A 25,843-nucleotide genomic window follows, 5' to 3' on the forward strand; every position below is an offset into this window, starting at 1 on the left:
GTGTGGCCATCCTACAATGCTGAAAGTCGGCGTGGGGCGCCCCGTTGGCCTGTGAGTTTGCGTCAGTAGCGGACCGATGTGCGAATAGGCCGAAGGCAGCACAACGCGCCAAGATCCGGATGGCACCGAGGTGGTGTCTAGTAAGTTGCCGCACTGGTGTGGCCATCCAACAATGCTGAAAGTTGGCGTGGGGCGCCCCGTTGGCCTGTGAGATGGCGTCAGTAGCGGACCGATGTGCGAATAGGCCGAAGGCAGCACAACGCGCCAAGATCCGGATGGCACCGAGGTGGTGTCTAGTAAGTTGTCGCACTTCTGTGGCCATCCTACAATGTTGAAAGTCGGCGTGGGGCGCCCCGTTGGCCTGTGAGATGGCGTCAGTAGCGGACCGATGTGCGAATGGGGCCAAAGGCAGCGCAACAATATTTTCTGACTGACACCACAAGGCGCTGAGATGCCAAGATCCGGATGGCACCGAGGTGATGTCTAAGTTGCGGACTGATGTGCGAATGGGGCCAAAGGCAGCGTAACAATATTTTTTGTATGGAAGATACCACTAGGCGTTGAGATGCCAAGATTCGGATGGCACCGAGGTGATGTCTAGCAAGTTGCTGTACTGGTGTGGTCATCCTACAATGCTGAAACTCGGCGTGGGTCGCCCCATTAGCCTGTGAGATGGCGTCAGTAGCGGACCGATGTGCGAATAGGCCGAAGGCAGCACAACGCGCCAAGATCCGGATGTCACCGTGGTGGTTTCATAGTTGAGAGGCACTTCATCTGCAGTGGGGCGCCGAGATCCGGATGGCACCGAGGTGATGTCTAGCAAGTTGCTGTACTGGTGTGGTCATTCTACAATGCTGAAAGTCGGCGTGGGGCGCCCCATTAGCCTGTGAGATGGCGTCAGTAGCGGACTGATGTGCGAATGGGGCCAAAGGCAGCGCAACAATATTTTCTGAAGAGAAGACACCAAAAGGTGCTGACATTCCAAGATCCGGATGGCACCGAGGTGGTGTCTAGCAAGCTATGCAGTTGAGTTGTGTGCGCACTTGCGGCGAATAGGTCGAAGGCAGCATAACAATGTTTTTTGAATAGAAGACACCACAAGGCGTTGAGATTCGGTTACCACCGAGGTGATGTCTAGCAAGTTGCCGCACTGGTGTGGCCATCCTACAATACTGCTCCGAATAACGGCGTGGGGTGCCCGAAGGGGGGGGAGCCGGCGTGAATGGGCCTTCCTAGGTGGAGGCTCGTCTGCTGTAGTGGGGCGCCCCTTTACGTTTCAGTTGCCATTCAGCTGAGTTTCGGCTGCTCTTGATGCTACAGCGACAGGCGGCTGCAAGAGGACTCTCAAAATGGCGGCCTGTTCTTTGGATTTGGGCCTGGTCCACTAAAATGGCCCTGGGACACCTTAGAACTCGGACGCTCGATTTTTTTTTCCTTTCCTGTACATGCAAAAAAAGGTAAATGCCCGGTACGTTACACGCTTCATCTGCCACGATGAACTCTCCAGAGGAACCGAAAAAAAATATAGTTGTGGTAACTATACCATGCATCGTCATATGGAGAGGTGGCACCAATTAATTATAGTGCTGCATAAAAGAGAGATTTGGAGGAGAACCCCTGACCTGCTAGTACATTCATCAAAGAAGTGGCACTGAGAGCTTCAGAGGCAAGGGAAACGGTCCCAAATATTTAGAAGAACTTTGGAAAGATTAAAATGACATGTTTAGATTGTGGCAAATTAATTTCATGTGGACAGATGAGTGTTACTCTAATAAATACAGCATATGAACATCATCATAGTCGATGGTTGGTAGAGACATTTTGACTATATCCTGGACCTGCCCGTCCTCGCCCAAAATGGCGCCGGAATAAATGGGACTCGTAACTACTTGTTGTGTACTGGTTGCAGAACCTTGAAATCACGAGATACGTATGCAGTTTTGAAGCACATGGCGGGCGGGGACGAGAATTGATTGACTATTTCGACATCCCTATTGATATTAAGTTCTGATGTGTTATTGATTACTGTACTGTTGAAAGTTCGAATTAACGTCACCCATGGTACTTGCCCGCAAATGTATATCTAGATAATTTTATTGTAACTGGCCCTGTCGTATTTTAATTATAAAATGTACGTCCACCGATTCCGTAACTGTTAGACACCTTAGTTCTTGCAACCTAATGGCCCGCCCGTTATGTTCCTCTACAGTGTAAATGTCTATTCATCATATACGATTACAGTTTGCTCTGTGGCAGGCCCACGTGGTTATAGGCTCGTATTTGTATAATGAAATTTTCACAATAAAGGTTTTTAAAAGAAAACATGGTAGTAGTATATACATTGGTAAAGTTTTTAATAATAGTGACTGTTTTAGAATCATTAAAAGGCAAGTGAAATAAAGCAGACCAATTACATGAAGGGTAAAAGGTATAATACGAAGGAACGCAGTAAAGATAAATGGTCAAGGGCTGTTGTGTTTTCTATTCCTGCAACATAAAGTGATCGATAAGAATCTCATATTCAGGCGTATCGGCGACTAAGACAGCAGGTCGACCCTCTTTTGCTCAACGGCTCCGTCATGGGACGAAGAAACGCTCTTTTTCTCGAAAAAAGAATATATTTTACTTGCAGGACAGTTGTAAAATTTCCGGGAAAGTACATTAGCCTGGAACATTATAACATATATTTAAGAAAAAATAATGTTCGGAAGTAATGAAAAGCGTAATTTTTAGGTCATATGACCAAGCCTTTCATCATTACAATAAGAAAAGTAAAATGAACCAATGAAAAGTTTTATTAACAAGTCACATGACTTGTTATGCTTACGTTACGCGCTGCGCGCCCCGGATGACTTCCGGATGCGCTAACGCGGCGCGTCATATGACGCATTACGCGACAACGCAGGTACAGAATATAGTCAAAATGTCTCCACCAACCAGCGGTCGGAACACAACCCCTTTCAGCAGGCTAAATAGTTCTGTTAAATGACAACAGAAGGGACAGGCAACAAGAACCATCAGTCAAAGAGGGGAGGGCTAGTTCTTCTCTACCGGGTTACATTGGGGCGCTACCGGAACTGATCGAATTGGTAGTCTACAGTGTTTCTGGATGTTTCAGACTGAAGCTGGGGTTAGCATGAGAGCAGCACCATTTCGTAGCTCCGTCGTGGTCATTCCGCAACCAATCATGGCAGCCGTTCTTTATCGTTATTTTGGGCGGGGTGGGTGGTGGAGCCGAGCTGTTTTGCAGCCATCATTGTGTGGAGTTCAGTTCATCTCACTAGTTTTGTATTTGTCATGAGGGGTTGTTCCTAATGTTTCTATTTTAGCGAGGTCAAAAAGAGATCCCATTAGTGGCCTACTGATTTTGCTCGATTCCTTTTCTTTTTTTTTACACGATTTTTCGTTATCTGCAAAGACTAAACAGAGTATTGCGACTCTGTGTTTGTTTGTAAATAGAGAATGAACCAAAGAGAACTAATTCTAAAACAGTAAATACTTGGATAACAATCAATCAAATGGAGAGAGAAGCAGGCACGACGGATTACAACGGGGGCAAAGGCCTGCGTTAACTACCTTTCACTATCTGCAAAGAGAGAGTACTCCTAATAGAAATGAGGGGGGGGGGCACCATTCAAAGCAGATCAGTGTGCATAAACACGAAAAAATGTTCACTTACCACGTACTTGACATTCGACAGCTTATGATATTTGCTATTAAAAAGCCATTGAAATTCACTGAAAAAACCATAGGTTATAGACCATATATAGTTAGGAATTAGCATTTACAAAACCTTGAAAATTCACTGAAAAAACCATAGGTTATAGACCATATATAGTTAGGAATTAGCATTTAAAAAACCTTATTTTACTCACACAAAACCATTGAAATTCCATATATAGTTAGTTGCACTAACTATATATCGCGCACCCGCAATCCACTGCTGATCATGTCACATATTACATCATTCATGACATGGTCAGTGACATCACTGATGACATCACTGATGACATCACTGATGACATCTCAAATGACATCACTGATGACATCACTGATGACATCTCATTTGACATCATTCTTGTGCTAATACGATAAACCTCTTCAGACTCTAATATAACCTTAGATACACTCAGTGTATACAGACACTCACACACTGCCACTCATCCATGGAGTTACTCACACACCCAGTCAGTCATGCAAAGAAACAATCTCACCTCCATTTCTTCAACTATACAGTTAAACACACCTTACTTATTGAAACATATACTAACACATATTTACTCTCTTATACAATCCCTGATACAAGTTCACAATGATCGATACAACCACTCACTCATTCAGTGGCTCTCATGCACAGTTATTTATATATGCCAACTCTCACATGTACTGTGTTTTACATATGTACTTACTATGACATGTAGCATTGAGATATCCATTCACTCATCAATACACTCATGCACACAGTCAACTGCCCATGTAGCTGTTTCCACATGCACTCTTGAACTCATACACCTAGTGAATAAACTGCTCACACATCTATGCATAGAGTCACACACCTTCCAGCCACCCCCACACAAACTCAATCTCCCATAGAAATACTTGGGCAACCAATTAATTACACATATAGCCTCTCGTATAGCTAATGATCAACACATGCAGCAGTTTACAGAACAACAGACATAATGATGCACAAATTAAGACAGTTTAGTCACTAACCCATGCATTCAGTGAGACACATTTAATCACTCACTCATACAGTCAGTCACGCACCTACTAAATCCTTCATCCAGACACTTATACATCCACTCATTCTTCAATATGTAAGACATATTTTAACTTTACAGAAACATACAGTCACTGGATGTTGTCATCAGTGATGTCATCAGTGATGTCATTTGAGATGTCATCAGTGATGTCATCAGTGATGTCACTGACCATGTCATGAATGATGTAATTTGTGACATGATCAGCAGTGGATTGCGGGTGCGCGATATATAGTTAGTGCAACTAACTATATATGGAATTTCAATGGTTTTGTGTGAGTAAAATAAGGTTTTTTAAATGCTAATTCCTAACTATATATGGTCTATAACCTATGGTTTTTTCAGTGAATTTTCAAGGTTTTGTAAACGCTAATTCCTAACTATATATGGTCTATAACCTATGGTTTTTTCAGTGAATATATATATATGGCACACATGAGAGTCGACTTGCTTTTTAGTTCACTAATGGCAACTAATTGCATTGTCAGGAGAGCGGGTGGGGGCAGGAAAGTTTTTAAGGTAATGTTTTAAAACAGAAGCTTCTAATAAACACTTCTCGATGCAGTGATGTAATCTGAAGTACTGGAATGCATACGTAGAAATACACTTTTTTGAATTTTGAAGCGACTTCATCATATTTTAGCATCTTTGTTGCATGACTTACATGCTTAATATGTGCAGGGCTCGGCTCGTGCCCGGGAACCTAGAGTCAAGCCAGGTCCATGGCCCGGCTCCTGCTGGGGTCTCCTTCATTTTTTGGCTCGCCCACCTCCAGAACAGAAATAGCATGAGCAGCCAATCACAATGAGGTCCATCAGCAGAGCTGTGAATATTAGGCGCTGCTACAGGTCAGGGTTTGGGTAAAAGAGGGTTATTACATCGCCTTCACCACCGCCATGCACAGATTCCTATCTCACACTTCTGTAAACATTGTAGCTGCTGGCGCCTAATCAGCAGCCAGACCAGCAGCGAGGGCTTCAAGGCGCGAAGAAACAATGTAAACATGAATCACAAAAATGAAAACAAATGAAAGAAATCTGCTTCCAGCTCAACTCCCCAGGCATGTCAGCTCCGACCCACCTCTCGGCTGACTGGAGAAACAAACCACAGACATGTTGCTATGTGGAAAATGGTACTTTTGTGACGTATGTCTGAGCTTGGTAAGGTCGCTGCTGATGTGGCCTGATTACCCTCCAGACCTTATCCACTCATCAATAAAGAGAGTAGGGGCAGATTTAGTAACATCTGGTCGCAAAATACTGGGAATCAGTTTGATTTTTAAGAACCAATCTATCTGACGGCCTCGATTCTTAACAATCCGAAACATAGTGGCTCCGTGGCCAACTACCTAATGCATACTAATTTATTTATTTAAAGGTTTTATATAGCACTAGCTAGACCCGGCGCTTTACAGAATCGAGAGCAAGGAATATTCAGTCACTGAGCATAGGGAAATATAGTAGGCAGAGCGGGAGGAGTACACAAAAATATATGACGTAGATAGCAAATTACGACTACGTTTTGAGGCCTTCACAGCTATAGTGGCCTGCTGGGTCAGTAGACTACTATGTGTCTGGTTGCTTTTTATTAAAGCATTTTTTTTAAAATACAGCCTGGTTTTATTAAAGAATACTACTTTTTTGCCGATTTGTTTAAGAGGAGGCCATCGAGGACCAAAACCTCTGAAAGAAACTTTTTTTGTACATTTACAAAGGGTCCATATATATATATTCTTTATTGTTTGGTTAAAACCATTACAAATTAAAACTTGTTCGGTCCATCATTAAAAGGACCGGTGAGTAGAAACCCACAAGAACATTGTAGATAGATGCTGGTCAACTTGAGAACATGATCAATTCGTTTTTTTCAAAAAAAGAAGACACCGCTGGTTCAAAAATAGCATGCAGAACTTATAAATTACTTTAAACCTTTAAATGCATTGGGGACAAATAATGAATACCTGGGACACTGGGAACAGTTCGGCTGATATTAGCAGTCTGGGGCTCTGTTGTTAATCCAGCAGGCTGGCTGCTGCCCTGTTGAAGTGAAGGAGATTTGGCGGCGCTAATTTCTTAATAATAATAATAATAAAACATTTATTAAGCGCCTGGCTGCACAAAACTGTGTATCCCCGCGCTAACTGCTAGTACAAAATAATCCAGAGGAAAAGAGTCAGGAAACTCAGCAGAGAATATGACGCTTTGTTGACAAATTTTGTAAGCCCAATGTTCAACTTGATGTTTTCAGGGTTTAGGTCTGCTATTATGGCATGTTTGAACTCCTAGCTTGATCCATTCGCCCGCAGTAGTAGACGTCTGTCTGTAAGCATAGCGGGGCATGCACACACTGTGTGTTCCATTGCTTCGCAAGGATAGCCACATATCCTGCATTCGATATTATTACCTGAGCGACTCCATTCGGGCAGGTTCTTTAAAAATGGCCAGTCACCCATCCTTAGGGCTAAAAACTTTTGTTTCAAGTAAAGTGCAAAAGTGCCTGATAAGTTTGAGTGAAAAGACCACAATCGGACGGTCCTCTTAATAGCGGCCTTTAGCACTGGCTGGGAGGGGTTTGTTGTTCAGAGTTCTTTTACTCCTAGTAGTTTTAGGCTGTGGTCCAGGTGTTGTCGGTACTTCTGGCTAGTCTGGTATTTTGCTATTTTTTGCCAAAGTCTGGCCTCTAGGGAGCCCTCCCTTGAATGGCGTAGTCTGTTGCAGAACTTTATAAACACGCCAGCCTCAACGCCGTGATGATCCAGTAGGCCCAGTTCAAGTCGAACCTGCGATGGTGAACTTGATTATGGCAGACGAAAGGCACGTTTAAAGATTTTGATTGTTAATTTGTTTAATAAAGAGGTAGTCGTGCCCTTAGAGATCTCGTGCCTGTACGACAGAGAGTTGATTTTCCTCGCCTTCATCACTTTCAGCATGGTTGTTAGACTTGGGCCAAGTAGCTGTTTTGATAGCTTCGGGGCGGCGGCCTCTAGTGACAGGGCTTTAGTCCTTGGCGTTTATTTTGCTTGACGAAAGACCATCTGCGGTCCAAAAAGATACCCAAATATTTATAGTAGGATATTGATTCAAATTTAGTTATGTTAAACTGGCCTCTTTTGCTTCCCTGAAAGATATTGTTTTAGTTTTGGACAAGTTTAGTTCTAAGTAGTTTCTTATGGTGTAGGAAAGCAGTTTGTCGAGAAGCCTCTGAAAGCCCACTTTTGTATGACTTAGCAACACCAAGTCGTCGGCATAGAGCAGATTGCTGATGCGGGTTCCATTTACTTGTGGGGGGGGGGGTAGTTGACAGTATCTAGTGACGGAGATAGGTCTGATATAAACAAGGTAAAAAGGAGTGGAGCCAGCACACAGCCTTGTTTTACGCCGGAAGTGCTTCTGATTTTCCTGGACACGTGGGAGTCTTCACCCAGCTCGATTCTGATCCATGTTTCCTAATGGAGTTGGACGATTGCGTGTAAAAGGATCGGGGGTATGCCTCGGGACTCTAATTTTTGCCACAGTAGGGCCCGGGGTACGTGGTCAAAGGCCTCTTTAAAATCAACAAAACAGCAGTGCAACTGGGTTTGTTGGGTTGCTGCTTTCTCCATCAGGACAGTTAAAGTAAATAAATTAGTTGTTAGAGATAGCCAGAAATCCAGTCTGGTTAATAGGGAGGCGCTTTGTTGAATCAGCGCAGGCCTGCAACTCTTCTAATAAAATTCTGGCATAGTATTTGGACTCAACATCTAGAAGTGCTATCATTTGATAATTATTGGGGTAATTTGTCTTCCCGCCTTTCTAAATTGGGTGAATGATAGCACCTCACCAGGACTCAGGGACGGTGTTGTTAAGTCAGCAATGGACAAACAGGGGGGTCAAGTAAGCTGACCGTAAGTCCACTTCAAATTTGAAAATGGCCTGGGGAAGACCATTTGGCCCTGGAGCTCCTTCGGCCTTGGCTTTCCTTATGGAACATGAAATCCTGTTTTTTAACTCATCCGATGTCCGATGGACTCCGACGGTAAGTCATTGTTATTTGCCGGGCCCTTGATTGTTGGCACTACTGGCTCTTTGATGGAGGAGTAACTGAGGTCTGATTGTCTTGGGCTCCTGGGTTCTAAGCATTGGATCGCCGAGTTGGCTGAGTTGGCTGTGCCGGCTGAGCTGTGGGCTTCAGAATGGTCATGCTTTGTGTTATGGTCTTTAAAGTGCGTTGGTAAGAATTGGCTTCATTTGTTTGTACTGATGTTTGCATTACTGTCACAACTTCTGCCTCGTGGCCCCCGGTTAACAAGAGACCAGAATTGTTTTGAGTTGGGATTCTTGCTTTCGTGGATAAGTTTCAGCCAAAATTGATCTAATGCCGCTTGTTTTTCCCTACGTAATGCGATCTTGAAGACTACCTGGGCTTGCTTGTAGCTAATGAATTTTGGTTTTATCGCCTGGGCTCTTCCTCTATTGGCTTAGTGCTCGATTTCTTTGGAATTTTCATTGCTTAGTTGCAGGAGAGATACGAAATTGAAATGCTTGTTGCCTTATGATCCGCTTTGGTGGCGAGTCTTCAAATAGTTGATTTATGATAGGTGAAATAGAGCTCTACATTTTTTCATCATGGGGAGAGCCGTAGAACCCGTCCATTTTATACACTTTAGATTTTCTATTTGACAATCTGAGTGGGTGTGGGCCGCAGAACAGCTCCCCTTTTGTAAATAAGTTTCCACTTCCTTTAAAATGTCTGGAAAATATCAATGTTTTACAATCAAAATAACATCAATATTTTCAAACGTATTTCAGTCTCAAAATATTAGTTCATTAGATAGGGTTTAGGCATTGAGAAGGGATGCTCACATCACGCCCCTTCCATATACTAAATCAGTATCCATTCAGAATCACAGTCGGAAAAACTTTTCTGACTCCTAAAATGGAATGAGCAAACGGTTGCAAAGACTGAATCAGAGGCATTGCGACTGCTTAAATGCCTAATAAATCTAACCCTTAGTTTGGCACTCTGAAGAAGTCCTCTAAACAAGCCCGCTGTCTTGTGACCTCCCTATCGCTTGTGACCTCCTTATCACATGTGCTAAAATTAAAGCTATCTTACCTTCGACCTCAAGCTTCTCTGAGCTACACAGCTCCCTTCCACCCTCACCTCATGGGGTTATCATCATTTGCCCCGACAACCCTCTGCTGAGTGTGTTCTCACTGGTCCACATTGAAAGGCGCCCAGCCCATTTATCCTAAATGTTTGTCTTTCTGACTCCATTTCCTCCTAACTGTTCAGACCTGGAAGAACCATTACTCTACACGTTCAAAACATTAAATACCCCGAACTACCTCAGCAGAAGAGATCAAAGTGAACTGGACCTGTTGTGAACACCATTGTTATATATTTTTTGTATGGAAAACCATTTCTATCCCTGACCAGCTTAGCAGTGGTTCAATGTCTCTCAATTGAGGGCAACTGTCTTGGGTGTGCCCTGCAATCCCTTGGAAGTTTTATTTATCTTAACATGGTGACACTTGATGACCAGAGCAGCCATTTCACATAATGCCACCCTATGCAACAGAGAATATGCAATCTTCACATGGGTACAAGATTTATTTTTTTATTTATTATTGAGGCTCTTGATATAAGTGCATCAAGACCTAGGGCGCAGGGTGGTTGAGTGATTTGCTCAATAGTACAGTGCTGCAGAGCACAGGTGGAAATAAAGGATACAAAATGATCTGCTGGATTTACAGTATAGTCATGAAGGAGGGAGAGGAGAGGTATTCAGAAAGTATTATGGGTAGGGCTCCCAGTTTTATGGTATTTTTTTAACATTCCTGTCTGTAATTAGCCATATTTTGTGTGGTAATTTTATCTGTATTTATGCACATTTATTTTTGTTACAACTAAAAAAACGCTGCAGCTATTATTTTTTCACATTTATTTAAATAGACAATGCACATTTGGCTGTTATAGGTTTATATGTAGATGGGAAAATGGGTTTACTGCTTTTAACAAAGAGATCCTTTTGTTACTTGCAGTTCATAAATTGTAATCCTTCTAATATAGCACAATGAGTTATGAAGGACATGCGGCTCCAACACCTTGTAACCCTCATTGTCTTATGAAACACATCCTACACTTTGATTTTCATACATGATTTATTGTCAATGTATAGTGTGTAAGTGTGATGTAAAGGAATATATGACGTTACAACACATGCATTTCCAACACATGCTTTTACAACGCAGTCATTACATCGCAACTACCATTACATTGCATGATTTTACAATGCATGCCATTACAACACATTTTTAAAAACTACCATTACAACGCATTCCATTACAACGCATACCATTACAACTCATAATACGCTTAGGGCAACAGTAGGGTAAGTGTTGGATAGTGTAGGGGTAAAAATTACTATTCCCACTCCAGTGAGTGCAACAGTAGGGAAAGTGTTGGATAGTGTAGGGGTAAAAATTACTATTCCAATGTACCCGAAAACCCATACCCACCCTAATACTAAAAAAACTCCATTACTTACCTTATAATGCGTTTTTTATGGCATGCGTTGTAATGGTATGCGTTGTAATGGCATGTGTTGTAGTGACATGCATTGTAATGGCATGCATTGTAATGGCATGTGATGTAAAGGCAGTTGTGTTGTAACAGTGCGTTATAAAGGTAGGCCATTGTAATGACTGCGTTGGAATGGATATTTCCCGATGTAAAGCGCTCTGACACCTTGCATTAGGATGAGTAGCGCTATAGCACTATAAAAGAAATAAAATAAAGTAGTGATATTCAAATTGTTATTTGTGAATATATCGGGACAGACCAACACATCAAACTACAGTGCATGCCTCTCTCTTATATAAAGGTGCTGAAGACAGTCAAAACCATGACTCCCTTAAATGTCTGTGAAGTGATAAGCTGTGTGCATTTTTTTCCCTTCATTGTTTTTTGGTGTGAATCCCCCTCCCCTACCGCCCCCCGCCAACCCCCTCCCCCTCCCCCACCATAGCTCCCAGACAGAACACTCCAACATAAGGAGGCCTGAGGGCCCCTTAACGTTTGTTTTTGTTTGGGCAACAACCTACTGCAGTACTTCCAGGAATGGTGCTCTTCCCCGGCCGGGGAAAACAATGCTGTTAAAAGAAAGATGAGAAAACGAAGGTAGCGCTTTGCTGGCAAACTCTGTAAAGTAGTGCTAATATGTTTAGATGTGAATAAAAACAATCTGGCTACTTTGCAACCACTGTGTCCTGCTTTATTCATTTTTACAAGTTTTAAACTTTTTTTTTCTTCTTTTTTTCACCGCACTCCGGAAGAGAAAAATGTCAGAAAAAGATCATTTCCAGCAAAAGTGTTTCTTTCTTTTTTTGGATCCATGTCACAGCGGAATCCTAACAAAAAGATGGCGTTCAATGCAGCTGGAAACTGGCTGACCAATCCACAGAGGCAAACACATGTTTTTGTAGCTACAAAAAATCTTTCAGTTAAACATATTAACTGACATTTTTCCATTTCTACTTATAATCGCAGACAAAGGAAAAATATTTTTTCATCTGTATTTATATGCAAAAATCTGTTTAAACGGAAAATCGGGGAACTTTATTTATGGGATACGGAGGAATGGAACACAGCCCATATAAGGTCTTTACTATAGTGCTATTTTAAGTCCCTCTAGATTGCACTAACTGACAGAGCCTCTGATGTATATATCAAGAGAGCATTCTATATCTTTGGCCTGCTGCTATAGAAAGATTGCTTGAAAAGTGATGTTTTCTAAATCACTAGGTGTCCTTCTTGAGCAGAGATTTGCTTTTTAGAATTTTGTTTGTATCAGAGATCTCAAGTTTTAGTGACAGGTATTAAGATGTGTTCAGGTGTATCATCTTACAGGTAATACATGACTTCTTATTTGCAGAGCGACCTTTCCAGAGTAGTCAACACAGGAATGAAATAATAGGTGTAATTTCCTGAACTCATTTGGTATTCAAGAGCAGGCCATCTACTATGTGCAGTTAGAATATCCAGTGCAGGAAGTATATACATAGTCTATGCATGAAATAACTAAAATAATGGATGGCCAACTTAAAATCTTATTGCATTTTTGACCATCTCTTTGATGTGCATATCAAGGTGAAGCAGCTTTTCAATTCTGAAGCCAAAGAATTTTGCTCATACACACATTTTTTGTTGAAGTCTTTAAGTTGATATAGCCAGTCGGAAGGTAGATACCAGTCTGAGTTGAAGGAGGGTAGGTGCTACTGTGGGAATTACATAGAGCTTGGCGGAAGGGCCAAAACATGTCAAAGCATCCCTTTTGCAAAACCTGTAGTTGTCCCGCTTATTCAAAATTGCGGGGAACTGCCATGTTTCCACCAGCCAGCCTTCTTAGGCTCCACCAGTGAAAACCTTTGACCAACGGGCCATTTAAAATTGGACCATCAGTCAAAGAATGACCACCAAGTTGACCAGTGGTGGCTCACAGAGGTAAAGCTGTGGGGCGGGGCTGGGTGGGGGGGGGGTAGTGGAGTCTGACATAAGACAGCAAAGGTAAACATAAATAAATATCTGCCGTCGTATGTTGGACTCCACTAGCCCCCACCCAGCCTTCCCACTTCCCCGCCCTACAGCGTTACCTCTGCGAGCCGCCACTGCTGTTGATGGAGGCCATTCATCACCATTTATTTCCTTTTTAGAACAGCCAGTGAAATACTGACAGTACCAAAATGGTATCAGAACAGGGCTATTTAGTTTTAATTTTATTGAAAAACAAAAATCTTGCTCTCAAGCAGTGCTTTGCAAAGCTTCAGAGCCTTCAGATGAGCTACATGTAGCAGCAGCTTCTCTGAAGGCACAGAGATCTCCGCTTGTCTGGCAGAGAACTCTAAATGTTGGAGAATGTTGTCCCAAAGTGCATAGCTCTGCTCCCCTGGCAGAACGGTATACAGCCCCCCAATTTCTAAAAAAAAAAAAGGGTTCGGTCTTCTGTGTGCATTGATTTTCACTTCCTGTTAACCATCCATTTAGTCATGTACTTGGATGAGGCTAAGTTCTTAAGACTTGTTGAACATTCAACCTTAATTTATGATTCAGTATCATGCTCAAATTTCAGAAGGCAATTACCCATTTCTGTAAGGACATTATATAGTGGTTCCAAATAAATATTGAAAAGCAAAAGGGAGAAGATGGAACCTTGAGGGACTCTGTGAGGGTTATTATGGAGTTTATAAAGAATGTTCTTTCTAGGTGCATTGTGGTCTGTCTGAAAGATATTACCTGAACCAGTTGATGATTCTCCTTTCAATCTGCATTCTCTCACTTAGGATTGTTAGGAAGGTTTCATGATGAACAGTATCTATGGTCGCTGATTCGTCAAATAGGACCAGGAGGTGACAGTTTTCTCCACTGAAGTGTCAGAGCTACAGTATTGAGGACAGATGGTTCACTGCTGGGAACAAAACGGACACCAGATTGGAAATCTCCTAAGAGATCATTACAATTATTATAGCCTTGTAGATTGTTGTAAACATATATTTCCAGGATCTTGGAGAGGAAGGTGAAGCCTGCAATGGGCCTGCTTTAGTTCAGCACTTCCAGGTCACCGCTGGGTTATGTCAAAGGACCACCATAATAAAATACAGGAGTGTGACAAGGTTCAACGGCAGGTATATGATTGTTGACCACAAAGTGTAAAGGGCATTGGAATATTCTTCAGCTGGGGAAGGTGGGATGGAATTTAAGGTGAAGTCAGATGGTTTAATGTTTACCATGGCATTTTGTAATGTTTGAGTGGTAATCTTGGCTACAGATTGGGAGCTTAGCTGTGTCCTCCCTGATTGCACACATTTGTTGGAGATTGTTAGATTCAGTAGGTAACAAGCATTTGCAATGCAATAGGTCTCTCATTTGCGAGAGTTTAAGCTATTGGCATTGCAAATGACAGTGCCTTTTATTTATGTTTTTAAAATAAACACGTAAATAAAAGGCATGGTCATTTACAATGCCAATAGCTCAAAGTCGTGTGAATGCAAGACATATTGCATCGCAAATGCTTGTTTAAAGGTTCTGCTACTGTGTGCTTAACTCACGCGTGGCCTACATCAGGTAGATGTGAAGTGCGGCGCAAACCTGGAGTAGTGACTGCACTGGATGTATGTGTGTCTGGGGAGGGTGCAGTTAAGTGAGAGAGCAGTGCTGAGTAGTACATGTGGGATTAGTAAATGTGCTGAGGCTATGTATGCTTGCGAGGAATACACGACGGATAGATGTTACGCTGTGTAGTGCTTGCGCAATGAAAGCATGCGCTGGGCATATGTGTGCTTGTGTGAAGTGCAATTCATGAAGGGTGAAGTGTTGTGCAGCACATAGGACATGATATCCATATAATACTGATAAAAAAAACTGGACTGTATGCATTTGTGATTGTTGCATATATTTGAGAGGGGTCTGTGTTTGACAAATTATGTTAAAGTGACAGTGATTATAAGTTGCTAAATTATAATGTGTTTTTGCTTAGAATTTTGCCGCGTGTCCTGGCTTTTGATAGACACAGTGAGCCCAATGGGTGTTGCGTGCCTGGTTAGTATCATACAACAATCACACTTCACACAGTGAACTAAGTCATCTGGTTGGCGCCAAGGCACAGTATCACATAGGAGCCGACAATCTAAAGGACATTGTCAGAGGCTTTTACTGGGAGGAAGAGAAGCCAGCATCCTCCATGAAACGCCAAGTGGCTTCTAGGGCTGGAGCATTAGACATGGTGTCCTTTGAGCCTCAACGGAAGTGCCAGGAAGTCCTGGAACCTTCGAACTCCTGGATGGCATATACAGAGTGGACGCCACAGATGGCATAAACATAGTGGACACCACAGATGGCAATCAAAGCCTTAGTTTACACTGACATGTGCTTTTTGTAGCGCTTAGAAACAGTACAGGATGCCAATATTAATAATGATTGTCAAGTCTTGCAGATCTTATAGTAACATTCTTCTTCAAGCGACAAGAGGCTAATATGGTGGTGGGGGCACAATATAAATAAATAAAGTGCTGTATTATATAGCACAGACAAACCCCGGAGGCTGTCTATTCTCGCTCCCTGTCTTCGGGCACATATATTTTTCTTTTGAAAGGGGTGGTGGAGAACTAGGTTGTCAGCAGAATCCTGAATCAGCAAAAAACCTGAAGGCAGCGCAGCCCTAAATAATCCAAAGACCTGGGGCCTCATTTATGAGGTCGTGCATCACTTTTACGCCGCCGGTGCGTCGCTTTTTGTGATGCACCATTGGCGTAAAAAATGCACCTTGTGGCGCCATATTTAGAAAGTGACGCATCTAGGCAGATGTGTCACTTTGTAAACCCCTGCGCCACAGTATACCTGCGTCAGGTATAATGTATGCAAGGGGGGCGTATTGACGCAAGGAAGGGTCGTAGAAGTGACGCAGTGAAATCTATGAGATTTCACTGCGTCACTTTTAGGACGCTGTTGAGTCAAAATCTTGCGCCTGCCTCACAGCAGGCGTAAGACTGACGCAGGCCCTTTCACATGGGGCTTGCCCATGTGAAAGGACGCATTGCTGGAGTTGCGACACTTTTGTGACACACTCCAGCAATGCGTCACTTTTGCGCTTACAGATACGCAGATACGTCAGAAATACTGACATATCTGTAACTCCTTGCGACATGATTCGTCATACATTAAATATGACGCCTCAGGAATGTTGCAAGGAGTGTGCACTGAGAAGTGACGCATCGCTGCTTTCACGCAGTGATGCGTCATTTCTCATAAGTGAGGCCCCTGAAATCTGCGTGTGTGTGGAGGGGGCGGGCGGGGTTTAAAAAAATCGTGAATTGAATATCATGTTGGAGTCAACTGACACCGCCATTGACTAGAAATGGACAAGCATGCCAATCAGCACAGAAAGAAGACTACAGCTGAAATGGGGTTATTTTTTTTCCTATGGATAGTTGTACAAATTGACTATGAATTTTTTCCGCGGAATCCACCCTTACTTTTAGCCAGTGCTTTTCTGCTATTGTACGGAACTATTTTCCGCCTGTGCGAGGGAAATCACCTTAGGCATAGCCTGCAAACAAAAGCAGTAAAGGTATGCCAGTAACTGCACAAAATATCTGCTGTGTGACCCCAGTGGAGAACAACAGCGCACCTATATCTGCACAAAGCGCCAAGAGGAGAAGTAATTGCAGAAGGCAACGCTATACGCATACCCAGTCTGCTAACTTTAATAGTGGTTCTACAAGGTCTCTCTTGCTTTCTGTGCCGAGAGCGTTGGTTGTTAGGCAGAGGCTGCTAATATATTGCCTGCATACAGAGGTCTCAGAATAGTGTTTGGAAGTTTACATTAATTATACATGGGGTGATGTTAGCGGGAGCATCCTGGCTGGAAAGTTGAGCCGCCGCCATTTCGCTGCATCTGTCACTTAGCAGGGTCCCAGGGCTCCACTTCAGCCGCAGAAAGGTCAGCCGGGTCAAAGTTCTCTTCTGGGCAATTTTCAGGCACTTGTGTGGGTGCCTGGGATCTGAGCAGGAAATGTGTTGGTCACTAATAGAAAAATTCTCGATTGGTATTAACACATCTCAACATGCTAATGGCCACTTAACATAGGCCTCATAACACGGTCACCATCATGTATTCATTTCTGTTTGTCCTAAAACTAACCGTGGGCATAGGACTTCGCTCTGCCCACGGAGTGGGCGTAGTGTTGCCTACTTCGCGCTTCACAAAGTAGGCATAGTTGGCAACACTACACCCACTCCATGGATGTGAGAAGTTGCCCACCACCCGCCTCCCTCCCGCCCTCTTCTACAACCGGGCGCCCGCGCATGCGCATTCGTTTGAAGAAGTCGGAGCGTCTACAGGATGAGGGAGCCCCGGGACGCCGCATTAAAGGTAAGTTATTTTCCTTTTATTTTACTCTATGTAATATGAAAAATAGGGTTGTAGAACAGGGCGGGAGGGAGGCGGGCGGCGTGTAGCGGGGCTACACGAAGTGTGTGGGCGGGTGTAGTGCCCACCCCACTTCGCGGAGCTTCGCGTAGCCCCACTACGTGGACTACGCCCATGCCCACCCTTACCTAAAACAATATTCGGAGGGTGGGCAGCCTCAGAGGGAGAAAAGTTGAACTGTCCGTGGTAGTGGCAGGCCTGGGAGGGGTCATGTGGGATCAGGGGCATAACAAAACCCCTCAGGCGCATGGGGAGCCCCCAGAACTTCACGGGGCCCACAACCCTTCAGAGGGCCCCCATTTAGCCCAAATCCTATTAATATTTGTGAGATATTGGAGGCTGACTTGCACACTGTCAGTGGTTTTGAAAATGCAAACATTGTATTTTCAGGAACACTACAAAACTAAGCACTGAGCAAAGGTGGTCTAGAAATGATGTGGTTGCTGTCAGTTGGCAGGGGATCCCCATGAGGCCCCCGTGGAGACACCATTGAATCACTCTCTATTTCTATGCTTGTTCCTTCTATTTGTTTATCTCTCTTTGTATTATTCTTTCTCTCACTGTCAGTCTCTCATTTACCCTTTCACTCTGTGGATTGTCTCTTATTCTATTTTCTTCTCTTTTTTTCTAACTTTAGCCCATCTTACACACTGTTACATCTCTCCTGCTCTTCACCTCCCTTTTCACTCGCTGACATTTTTCCCTCCTATCTGGTTTCCCTCTTTCTTTTATGCCTTTCCCCTTTCCTACCTTCCCTAACTCTCTTAATCTAAGTCTCCATTTATGTCTCCGAAACACTCTCTATTTCACACTCATCCTCTTTCTCTCTCTCATTCGCACTCTCTCTACTTAACATTTCCCTCCATCTAGGCGTTTTTTGGGCTACTATTGGATCTTGTGGGAACGCTGTGCATAACTATAGTTACATAATAAAGCAAATAGAGAGAATTATTCTGCGTCTCAAACCATGCACCAGCTGACAGCATCAGAAACCACATTGGCAGCCGGAGTAAAGCACTCCCTCTCCCCTTTTTGGGGAAGGATCCAGTAGGCCTTGGAGTCTCAGAGACCCCTCTGAGAGAGTCCACTGCGTAAAGGGAGCCTCCCGCAACAGAGATAGGGAAGTGATACCACTTCCCCTGGGATCACAGCTTACTGGACTTTGGACGATGCTTTGACTCGTCTACCGGTTTGTGTCCCCGTCGCCCTTCCCCTCCTCTTTCCATGCGATGTCCTTCACCCTCCCCTCCTCTTTCCCACCTTCATTACTTGTCTACTTCCCCAGCTACTGCCCCCCTCCCCTGAATCTTTCCCCTTGCTTGCTTTTCCCCTTTTGTATTGGTGCTTGTTTATCTTGACCTTACAAGTAACTATGTTGCCATGCTCTAATAACTGTGTAACCTTTGTAACGATGTAACCTCTAACTATGATCTGATGCTCATGTAAAGTGCTCTGATACCTCCAGGTCTAGCCAGCGCTATATAAAACCTTTAAAAAAAAATAAAAAAAATATATAAATAAATTGTAGGCCGGTTGGGGGTGACCTCTGCCCCTTTGAGGAGGCGTGGGAGGCAGGTGGGCTAGTGCAGTCCTGCCAGTTCCTTGCACGTGCACAAGAGGCGCAGGAAGGCAAAAACACCTTCAGGCTGAGAAGGCTGTAAACATACTACCTGGTTCAGGCAAGTGCTCTGTTGTGGCAGGACGCTAGCACTCATCAGCTCGGACTACTGCAAAGCATCCGCTGTAGATCATGTCTCACTTACACACTTGAACAACAGTACTTTACTAAAGTATGTACAAAACTGCTAAAGAGGGAGGTGCTGGTAATGTGAGCTGGACATTACTAGCCAGTTCTAAGGCCTGGGTGTATTATAAGACACTTAGCCGAGGTGTTGGTTGAAGGTTCCTAAACTGAATACAACACGAGCTGGCAAAGAACACGGACCATGAATTCCTGGCACAGGATGTCCAGTGGAAGCTGGAAGATTTGGAGAATAGGTTGAGGAGAAACAATCTAAGAGTCCTTGGCATTCCTGAAGGTCGAGAAGGGGGTGATGTTAAAGCCTACATAGTGAATCTATTTGAGAAAGCCTTCCCGGAGTTGGTCAGCTGGAACTGGACCCTAGAAATTCAGAGGGCACACCGGACACCATTTAGGATCCGCCAGAATACGAAAGAAGGTGATAAGCCCAGAGCAATCTTGGTATTTTTTGGAAACTTTATCCTAAGACAATCTGTGGCAGAGAAAGCAAGACCGGACGCAAGGAGAACTGGAGAGGGCGTCAGTTTTTTCGTTAGACCGGACTTCTGCCACTCCACGGTGGAGCGGCGGTGGAGGCTTCGACAATTAATCAGGCCCTTTCAAGACAAAAAAATCAAGGTCTATCTTATAAATCCGGCACAGCTGAAAGTCATTTATTTGGCCAAAACAATGTACTTTTCCTCAGAGGTTAAAGCCCAAGAGTTCCTTGATTCTGTATAAATAATTGATAGGAATTGAAGCATTCTAACCACATGTTCATGTACCAGGGGGATCCACACGGGGGGGGAGAGTGCTTTTTGTGGCAATAATTATAGGCTACGTGAGGATTTTGGTTGCTCTATGTTGATAAAGTTGAAAAATAGACCTAAAAAAAACAACAACAAAAAACATGTATTGATTTGGTTTCCTCTCGAGGTATACACTAGTAAGTAGGTTTATTGAGTCCACTGCTATGCTGCACCCATCACATGCACAGACTATGTCTGGGCTCCTTGCCAGGGAGAGTGCGGGGGGTGGGGTTCAAGGTGGTGGGGGAAAAAGGTAAGGGGGGAGGGAGGGATGGAGGGAGGTGGGTGAGGGGGGTGAAAACATTAAAATGAAGAGAGTTTGTACTGACAATGTGTTCATAAATGCAAGAGTAATTTCTAAACGAAGGACATATTTCCATCATGTATCCACTAGCTATCTGGACAGGCTGTTGAGTTGGCAATGTTTGATGTATAGTTATGCATAAGCTCAGGATTGGATCTTTTAATATAGGTGGATTAAACGATTGGAAAAAGAGGGGTAGGTTTGAACAATATCTCAATGTGTTGGGCCTAGATATTATATGTCTACAGGAGACCCACCTGCCCTGGAAGAAAAAACATTGGTTAAACCTAAAAGGATATGAACTGCTGTCTTGTTCAACCCAGACCTCTATGATAAGAGGGGTGGCGATCATCAGTAAAGTCGGGCTAGGGGGGGCTAAAAGGTGCAAGGCGGATGCTATGGGTAGATGGGTTATTTGTGAAATGAACTTGGGTTTTACTACATGCTCTGTATACTGGTCTAACATAGATGAGTCTGAGGTCTTCAATCGGATAGAAAATGAATTAATTGACTGGCCAACTCCTATAGTATTATGTGGAGACTTTAATATCTCAGCTAATTTCTCGGATGATAGACCCTACGTAGGTAGGAAGCCGAGAGTATACAGAGCAGTAACATCAATGATGCAGTCACATGGATTAACTGACGTGTGGGGGTACTTAGAGACAGGTGACCCAGGGTACTCGTACTTCTCGCATCCCTTTAATAAATACACGAAATTAGATTACTTTATGATCTCGACCACCCAGTTAAATAGGGTCCAAATAACCAAATTTCCAAAAGTTCTGTCAGACCATAATCCTCTAGTCTTAACCATGGATATTAACAAACCGCGAAAGGCCCTAGGCCATGGACCTTTGATAAAAAACTATTAGCGGATATGGATTATCTAAAACATATGAAGATTTGGTCCCAGGCCTTTTTCGATGCTAATAGGTACAGCGCATCTAGAGGTGTAGTATGGGACAGTTTCAAGGCAGGACTAAGAGGTGAGACCATTAGTTACACTACTCGGGTGTGGAAAAGGATCAATCAGGAAAGAGAACTCTTCATGGGCAAGTTGATTGAGGCCGAGGCACAGCATAGACAGGATATAAGTTCAGGGGCTCAATCCACTGAGAGTCTACAAATAGTAAATTCTTTAAAAGCAGAGATCCAGAAACAGCTAGCTAAAAAGGCGGCAGCTGAATATCAGTCGCAAAGATCAAGGCTATATGAAACAGGGGAGCAAGCAGGAAGAGCGCTGGCACTACGAATTAGGCAGGTCGCCTCCAAGAATATAGTGACACAAATAGAATATGAGGGTCAAACATATGATAAATCAGGTGAAATATTAGATGCCTTTAGAAAATTTTATCAAGAATTGTATCAGGAGGAGGTGGGAGCAGGGGCTCTAAATACAAGTTGGCTAGACATGGGTAGCAAGTTACAACAGGCTCATATGGATTCCTTGGAACAAGATATCACCATGTCCGAAGTATCAGAGGCCCTGCAAGATCTGGCAAGTGGGAAGGCTGCGGGTCCTGATGCTATACCGCTAGAGATGTATAAGAGCTTAAGGGATGAAACAACTCTGATGCTCTTAGATTTGTTCAAAGGTGTTATGAATACAGGTCTAATACCCGAGTCTTGGAAAGAAAACAACATAGTGATTTTCCATAAAAAAGGGAAACCAAAGACTAACCCCGGCTCCTACAGACCAATATCCTTGATAAATAGTGACAATAAGCTGTATGCAAAGATCATGGCCACTCGCATGGGGAGGATTGTTGCTACCTTGGTTTCCCCCTGGCAGCATGGGTTTATCCCAGGTAGGGGTATTACCGACCATATCAGGAGAGCTATAACCCTATTCGACATCGGGGCTGCTAGGGGTGAAAGGGTGGCAATGATCCTCCTCGATGCGGAGAAGGCATTCGATCGTGTCAGATGGAGCTTTCTGTGGAAGGTCTTGGAGGCAAGGGGGTTTGGCCCAAGATTCTGTCAAGCTATCAAGGCAATGTACTCCACACCTACGGCAAGAATTCAGTTGATGGGAGAAAGATCTGGGAGGATAAATATAACAAGGGGAACGCGACAGGGGTGTCCGTGCTCACCAATCCTGTTTGCGCTTTATATAGATCCTTTAATTGCCCAAATAATGAATAGCGTTGCCATCAATCCGGTAGTCACCAATGGGTTCCAGACGAAACTTCTCGCATATGCAGATGACTTAGCCGTTATAACTAATGATCCAGAGTCAGCTATCAGGGAACTAGTTCATATAACCGGGCAGTTTGGTGGTGTGTCGGGCTACCGATTAAATGAGGATAAAACACAAGTATTATGTTCTAAAAAGGTAGCCAAGCAGGATGCCAGATATGTAGACTCTGTCATCTACCTGGGTATAACATTAGATGCAGAACCAGGAAAAATAATTAATGATAACTTTTCACCACTCATGCAATCAATGGAAAAAGACCTAAAAAGGATGGACTCACTCCAGTTGTCAATAATTGGTAGGGCTAATGTCATAAAAATGACTATGTTTCCCAAGGTTTTATAAAAATTCAGGGCAATCCCATTTAAAATTGATGAGAAGGTCATTAAGGAAATTGAAGACATATTTATGAAATTCCTATGGCATTATGGTAAAATAAGGAGGTCAAACAGATATATGTCACTGCCACAGGAAAGAGGTGGGTTGGGACTCCCAGATCTAAGGAGCTACCACTGGGCATGTCTTCTTACTGATATGGCAATCCTATTTCATCCAGGTGGCCCAACTTTTAGGCAGGAGGATATACCATCAATTTTTCAGCTAACACTGGGTAGTGAAGCAGTAGGTGTGTTGCTGAGGAGAACACAGAAGAGCTATTATAAGAAACTGGGGTATAAAATGTTGGAAGATGTATGGCGTATGTGGTCAATCGTTAAGAAAACCCTAGGTATACCCAGGTATCACCATCTCACACCACTTTGGAATTCAACACTATTCCCAAACTTGAGTAGGGATCGACCATTACATTACAACGCAACTTTTACAACGACCTACCATTACCACGCATTTTTTACAACGCAGGATCCATTACAACGCAATACCATTACAACGCATATATTTACAACGCATACAATTACATCGTAAGTATTGGTAAGTATATAATTTTATTAAAAATATTATAAGTTTGGGTTTTTGGGTAAAGGGGTATTTTTAGGGTTCAGGGTCAGTTTTGGGTTTTTGGGTAAAGGGGTATTTTTAGGGTTTAGGGACAGTTTTGGGTTTTTGGGTAAAGGGGTATTTTTAGGGTTCAGGGTCAGTATTGGGTTTTTGGGTAAAGGGGTATTTTTAGGGTTCAGGGTCAGTTTTGGGTTTTTGGGTAAAGGGGTATTTTTAGGGTTTAGGGTCAGTTTTGGGTTTTTGGGTAAAGGGGTATTTTTAGGGTTCAGGGTCAGTTTTGGGTTTTTGGGTAAAGGGGTATTTTTAGGGTTCAGGGTCAGTATTGGGTTTTTGGGTAACGGGGTATTTTTAAGGTTCAGGATCAGTTTGGGGTTTTTGGGTAAAGGGGTATTTTTAGGGTTTAGGGTCAGTTTGGGGTTTTTGGGTAAAGGGGTATTTTTAGGGTTCAGGGTTAGTTTTGGGTTTTTGGGTAAAGGGGTATTTTTAGGGTTCAGGGTCAGTTTTTAGTTTTTGGGTAAAGGGGTATTTTTAGGGTTCAGGGTCAGTTTTTAGTTTTTGGGTAAAGGGGTATTTTTAGGGTTCAGGGTCAGTTTTTAGTTTTTGGGTAAAAGGGTATTTTTAGGGTTCAGGGTCAGTTTTCAGTTTTTGGGTAAAGGGGTATTTTTAGGGTTCAGGGTCAGTTTGGGTTTTTTGGGTAAAGGGGTATTTTTAGGGTTCAGGGTCAGTTTTGGGTTTTTGGGTAAAGGGGTATTTTAAGGGTTTAGGGTCAGTTGTGGGTTTTTGGGTAAAGGGGTATTTTTAGGGTTCAGGGTCAGTTTTGGGTTTTTGGGTAAAGGGGTATTTTTAGGGTTCAGGGTCAGTTTGGGTTTTTTGGGTAAAGGGGTATTTTTAGGGTTCAGGGTCAGTTTTGGGTTTTTGGGTAAAGGGGTATTTTAAGGGTTTAGGGTCAGTTGTGGGTTTTTGGGTAAAGGGGTATTTTTAGGGTTCAGGGTCAGTTTTGGGTTTTTGGGTAAAGGGGTATTTTTAGGGTTCAGGGTCAGTTTTGGGTTTTTGGGTAAAGGGGTACAGGGTAAAAATGAAATATAATTAAATTTAAATTACATTAAAATAAAGTGATTAAATTAAATTAAATTAAATTAATTACATTAAAAAAATTAATTAAATTAAATTATATTAATATTTAATTAAAATACATTAAAAAAAATATTTTAAACTTACCAATACTTACGTTGTAATTGTATGCGTTGTAAAGGTACCTGCGTTGTAAATACATGCGTTGTAATGGTACTGCGTTGTAATGGATCCTGCGTTGTAAAAATTGCGTGGTAATGGTAGTCGTTGTAAAAGTATGCGTTGTAACGTCATACATCCAATGGGAGAGTCAGGGTATTGTCACGTTGGGGCAAATAATGGTTAAAGATGAGTGCAGATCCTTGGAAGAACTCAAGCAGCGGTTTTTGCTACAAGGTTGTCAAGAGTTTAAGTACTTACAGATTATTAACAGAATTAAATCAATAAGGCCACGTATTACCCTGACGAAGAGATGTGAATTATTGGAGTATTTGAAGTCGGGGGGCCGGAGAATCAAGTACATATACAAAATATTTATTGAAGGTTTAACGGATGATATGGTTAAAATGGAATCAGTTTGGTCCATAAAGTTGGGAGATACGGAAGTAGATCTGGATAAGGCCCTAGCGATGGACAAAAGATTTTTTCGATCCTCGAATCTTAGGGCCCAGCATTATAAAACTTTATTTAACTTATATTACACGCCGGCAAATTTATTTTCCTGGGGGAAAACGGCGGACAGCAATTGTCCTAGATGTGGAAATGGACCAGCTGACATTATACACATGTTCTATGGCTGCGAAAAATTGAATATTATTAAAACTGAGATAGAGTTATTTTTAGAGGGGCTGCTAGATGTTAAAATTAATCTATCCCCAACCCTGATAATTACTGGATGTGATGTGAAATTGAATATGTGCACTGAGGCTGAAGCTCTATTTTTTATCTTTGTAGCAATACTGAGGATTTTAATTAGCTCTGCATGGAAGGATACAGAAGCACCGACTTTTCAAATGCGGATGTGTAGAATGTTG

This window comes from Lissotriton helveticus, chromosome 5_1 (genome assembly GCF_964261635.1).
Source record: "Lissotriton helveticus chromosome 5_1, aLisHel1.1, whole genome shotgun sequence".
Taxonomy (NCBI): domain Eukaryota; kingdom Metazoa; phylum Chordata; class Amphibia; order Caudata; family Salamandridae; genus Lissotriton; species Lissotriton helveticus.